The sequence below is a fragment of the Ipomoea nil genome, unplaced genomic scaffold (assembly GCF_001879475.1).
Source record: "Ipomoea nil cultivar Tokyo-kokei standard unplaced genomic scaffold, Asagao_1.1 scaffold0642, whole genome shotgun sequence".
Lineage (NCBI taxonomy): Eukaryota > Viridiplantae > Streptophyta > Magnoliopsida > Solanales > Convolvulaceae > Ipomoea > Ipomoea nil.
This window is the reverse complement of record NW_017617070.1, coordinates 2,148,690-2,154,667: the sequence shown is the minus strand read 5'-3', so window position 1 is coordinate 2,154,667 and position 5,978 is coordinate 2,148,690. Positions and strand designations below refer to the sequence as shown.

The 5,978-nt window shown below is 31.0% G+C and overlaps 1 non-coding gene across 1 annotated transcript; it reads left to right on the top strand.

Annotated features, from left to right (window-relative positions):
• The first annotated feature begins 2,310 nt into the window (after nucleotides 1-2,310).
• On the top strand, nucleotides 2,311-2,382 carry TRNAW-CCA. Its single transcript has one exon. It is a non-coding gene; the product is annotated as a tRNA-Trp (tRNA).
• The last annotated feature ends 3,596 nt before the right edge of the window (nucleotides 2,383-5,978 follow it).

The following is a 5,978-nucleotide window of genomic DNA, read 5'->3' as shown; positions in this document are numbered from 1 at the left end:
CCTATCACAACAACCAGATAGCTTAGCTTGTTGGTGCTAAGGATTTTGTATTGTTCCACGCCAAACAGATCTGTTGGAACATGGCGCTCATTTGATATATATGAAATGCCCTATGGAAGAAGTGAGGCTAAAATATAATAGCTCATTATTATATATATTATATATATTAAAGGCTAAAATATCATGTGCATAGTTGACATTCATTAACTTAATACATAATTTTGTTTCATTAGCAAAAGCACATGGTTGGGGCAATTTCCTTCCGGCAGCACTGTATTGGCTAATTAATATAATACAAAAATTTGCAACGGAAAGGTTAGCGACGAAACTGCAACGACAATTATTTTCGTCGTTATATTTCATGACAACAATAGGCGACTAAATATGAGTTTTGCGATAGAATATTTTTAATGCAATAGCGACGGAAGAAAACATTTCTGTTGCAAAAACTGCTACGGAATGATTTCTGTCGCCAACTTCACGACGAAAAATCCCGTTGCCATTTTCCGTCACCACCACTCGCGACAGATTATTTTCGTCGCGAAATGAAATACGACAAGTCTGGAAGCTATGGAATGAATTCTGACGGGAAAATGCAAAATTCCGTCGCAACACGCGATCCGCAAAGAAATTTTGCGTTTTTGCAATGGAATTTTTTCGTCGTGAATCACGGTTTTTCTTGTACAGTGAGAGCTACAAGTTGTCTTGAGAAGCAAGAAGAAAAACTAGGGAGATTTGAGAGAATCACTTGGTTTATTCTTCTACTTACTTTGATTATTTGCAAACTCTTTATTATTTCTATGTATTGCATATTAGTCATGTGTGGCTAATTTATTTTAGAGATTTTTGGGTAAAAGCATTTATGAACATTTGTACCTAGTTCTCATAATCTTTAATATAATATTATTTGAGTTTTACACTTGTGTTGCAATTGTGATTATATATTATTATTGCTAGTAATTTAGGGCCCGAATTACTATTGTTTTATAGCAATTAATTGGAGCCAAACAGCCATTGAAGCAGAAAGAGGAAGCTCTTACTTTGAGGGCTCTAATACCATGTTGTAGAGCTCAGCGAGGAAAGATGAAAGAAAGGAAAGATATTTTCTCATTACTCAAGCCAACACTACTACAGAAACAACATATAACGTTGGACATATGCAATCACCCGAGGAATCCTTTAGAGTTAATTATTATTATTTAATTGTTGTGGATATGGCAATTGCTTCATTGAATACTAGATTAGAGCAATTAAAGACATCTGAAAATATTTTTGGATTCTTATATGATTCAAAAAAAAAAAAAATTTGAAGTCATTAGATAATAATCAATTACTAGAATGTTGTAATAATTTTGCAATTCCTTTTTCTCATAACAATGTGTCGGAGGTAGATTTAAATGATTTTTTTTTTATGAATTAAAAGTGTTACAGATGACTTTGCCAGACAAGTTGATGTCAGCAATCAAGATTCTTGAGTTTGTCAAAGTTGCATATTGCTACCCAACGGTTTCTATTGCTTATTTGCTTCTATTGACTATATACACATGTGACATATGCGCAAATGAGTTTCTCAAATTTAAAATGATTGAAAACCTACCTAAGGTCTTCAATGTCACAAGAAAGATTAAATGGATTGACAATATTAATTTTGAAGAGGTCATTGATGATTTTGCATCTAGGAAAGCACATATAAGTTTTCTGTCGATTAGTTTTGTATTAGTATTGTATCTGTAAAATGTTGAAATTTTTTAAATTTTATTTCAATTTAGTTGGCATTAATATTTTTGTACTCGTATATAAAATTTAAAATTTAGTTATAAAATTTTATGTTAACTTCTAAATATCATATGAGGCCTTTATTTTTTTTTATTTTTTTTTTTCATTTGCCCCGTGCCTATAAAACTACAGGACTGGCCTTGACATCTTTGAACCCACATTGGACAAAGCTAAGTATCTCAAATGAAGCAACAAAGATAAGAGATGAAGCTTGTTGTTTCATCTCATATTTCAAAGATGAAACTACTTGCTCGTTCATAGAAGAAGATTTCTACTTCGTTTTAGATCAAGACGAAGTCTAACTTGAAAACTAAATTTTACTTTTAATCATATGATAGATGATTAATTACCATAATATGACATTGGATAATACTTGTGTGAGACTGCCTCACGGGACAGATGGAGTATTTAAAATGAATATGGCATTGTAATCATCCAACTAAAAGATGGACTAATTCTAAATTTAAATTTTTTAAAAAAATAATAATAAGGTATAAACTGATATTCTGTAGAAGTTTCACAATTATTAACAGTGGATCCGTGGCGCAATGGTAGCGCGTCTGACTCCAGATCAGAAGGTTGCGTGTTCGATTCACGTCGGGTTCAATTCTCCTATCTATAACGGATTATCTTTTTCCTCGTTCTAACCGCCTAACGTCGGCATTTATAATATGTTAATAAAAATAAACAAAATAATAATTTTCAATAAGCCCGTCTTGCTCAGTTGGTAGAGCGCAAGGCTCTTAACCTTGTGGTCGTGGGTTCGCGCCCCACGTTGGGCGGTTTTTAGATTTCCTCTTAAACGGTGCCTACAAATCTACAATTTGTCTATATTACACTCCAATATACAAAATCAAAATACGTGTAGCAGAAAGTGCAACTGTGAGAGGGATATAGTGATATACTTAAATAGTCTTGATTGACCAACTCAATCTTTCACCAACTATGATCAATATTGAACCCAAAAAAAAAAAAAAACCACACCAATTACCGAAACCGCCATTAAAAAATTATATATAATTAAAAAAAAAGTTTTAATGTTGATTTTATTAAAAAAAAAAACCGACATCATTAATAATTACAGAATTTTTTAAAAAATTTAAAAAGGATACAACGTGGTTTCATAAAAAAAAAAAAAATCGACATCATATAAATAATTAATTTTTTTATTCAAGGTTTTTAATGTTTTTTAAAAATAATTATACGATGTCGATTTTATACTAGAATCGTCGTCATATTTGTTAAAATAATAATAATAATAATAATAATAATAATAATAATAATAATACATACGATGTTAGTTTTGGTCGTATGTGTGTGTGTATATTCTATAATTCAGTTCCCGTATGGTTGGGTGTATCCCGTGCGGTTGTGCGGTTAAATCTGAGCCATTGATATTGCCTAAATCAACATTCATGATTAACAAAATTAAAAAAAAAAAAAAACGTGGTGGCAATTTGATAATTTTTACATCTAAATCAAATTTAAGGTGCGTGGTTTATGTGTTTAAGGTGAGTTGTTTTTGTACTGTGTGATTAAGGTGCGCCAGTTGATTAAAACTTAAGTGCGTCGATCTAAAGCTTTAGGTGTGTAGTTTTACTTCTTAACCTTGTGGTCGTGGGTTCGAGCCCCACGGTGGGCGTTTTAAGATTTCCTCTTACACGGTATGCCTACTAGGCTTTTATATGTCTACATTACACTCCCATATGCAAAATCTCCTCTTACACGGTATGCCTACTAGGCTTTTATATGTCTACATTACACTCCAATATGCAAAATCGAAATACGTGTAGCACTATTTATATATTTAATTTAGATTACTTTTTATAATAAATTAGTTTTATTTATTTTACATTATATTTATTTTGTGTTTTATTTTATATTTTGTAATAATATAATAATTATTTGAATAATTAAGTTTAAATGTTATTTTTTGGGCCTTTAGGAATATTGGCAATTTATATCCTGCACCAGGAATTCATTTTGTGTTTTATTTTATATTTTGCAATAATATAATAATTATTTGAATAATTAAGTTTAAATGTTATTTTTTGGGCCTTTAGGTATATTGGCAATTTATATCCTGCACCAGGGCACGCATTGCATTGTGCGCCCTGATGCAAAACGACGTCGTTTCAGTTTTTTTTTTTTTTTTGTTAAAATTTCGCTACTCTATGTTGGCGGTTAATTTTCTTTAAAAAAAAAATAAATCTCAGGTTAAAAAATGTACATAATTTTATACTAGAATACACATAATTGTATACATGAATGTACATAATTGTATAACAAAATACACATACTTTTTTTTAAAATAAAAAAAGATATACATATAATCTAACATAATACATAATATACATAAACTTTTAACATAATACACGTCAACTCTTAACATAATACACATAAATTTCCTGTTTCGGATTTACATAATTGTATATATAAACAAATATACATAATTGTATAAACAAATACACATAATTGTATAAACTAATACACATAATCACGTCAACTCCGTACATAACTTACCAAAACAACGTCGTTTTGGGAGGCACAGGGCACATAGTGCTATGTGCGCCGTGGTGCAGGGTATAATGATTGATATTAATATCATTATTAATAAGAATTGGGCTAGGTAGATTAAAGCACTGCTGAAAATTATGGAATTTCTGACCACCTGAAAATGATCTTAAATCAAGTCAAAAGCCTTGTTCCGACCACTTTTGGTGTCCGGAAAAACCTTTATAGCTATTTCCGACCACTTTTTACTTTAGATTTGATTTAAGATCACTTTCAGGTGGTCGGAAATTCCATAATTTCCAGTAGTGAAGTGAGCTCCTTATTTTTCTTATTTAGTTTGACCCAACCAAATGTTATTTGTTATTTTATTTTTAAGCCTAAATCCTATAAACTTAATTTGCCTTTTTGTGAATTGTGTGACGCAAAATAGAGGTCCATAGAGCAGCTTCACTTCAGACGGTTTCTACAAATTACGTCCATGATTTGCAGCGTCGCCATCGGCAACTGCTGCGACGTCCGCGACTCCGTCGGCTACTGCAGCGAATTTTTCTGCGTTCGTCGTTCCCAGTGATTTGCAGCGACATCCGTCCGCGAATAGTTCCTATGAACAGACGAAATCAGATTGAGGCAGAGGTTGGAACAACAATAGCTACTCTGTTAATTTTCTCTGGTTAGAATAATAAATATAATTTATTTTTCATATTTTGTGTGGCTTGAGAGATTAATTTAATTTGTGGATGTTAGGAAAGTTAGGGTTATTTTTGAGTTGATTATGGAGCCAGAACTAGTATATATAGGGCTGATTTTTCAGTAGAGGATAGTCAATTCATAGAATAATTTTATTTTACTTTGTAAACACTGCCTGCAATGTATTGTTGAGTTTTAATTTTTCAATTCAGGGCTTATTGATATTTGATTCTTCAAGACCAGTTAGATTTATTTAGCTTAATTTATCTTTACTTTTTGTTATCTGCATATCTTTTGTTCTTATGTTTGAATTAGTACTTTGTTGATTGTAGCATATCTTTACTTCTTATTATTTATATGTCTTCTATTATCTTGCTATTACTGTTTTGATTAATTGTACAAAAAGGATCCGTTGTTCAATTTTCAATTCAGTAAATTGCCATTTAGAATGCTTGAATCCGTAATTGTTTAAGTGTTCTAAACCTTAGTGGTAACATAACACAGTTGATTATAAAAGAGATTTTCAATCTATGTTATGGAGATGTATAATCTAGCTTAAATGAATCGTGCTTGCGAGTTTGTTGGCTAGAATTGGTAGTCTTTCTTATTCTTTTAATGTTGTTAGTAAATTAAATCCTGAGAGCTTGTTTCGGGTTGTTTATTAGCTAGTGAAGTAATCAAAGAGCCTGTTTTGATTACCGACAAAGTAAGGAAATATAGGTTGTTAGAGCTTGTTAATAACCATAACCAATTTGGTAAGAGTAGAGTAATTTTGTCTTGAAATCAATGATCTGTCTTGTTAGAATTAAATTGATATTATGCCTTGGATACTAGTTGCTATTGATTATTATTATTATTATTTGATATTGCTTGCATTTTTATTGTCGCTATTTAATTTCCAATTCTCATCTCATTCTTTATTAAATCTTTTGTTTAAAATAAGTCTAACCAATCTTTGTGGGTACGACCTTACTCATCACTTTTGCAAATCATAAGAGTAA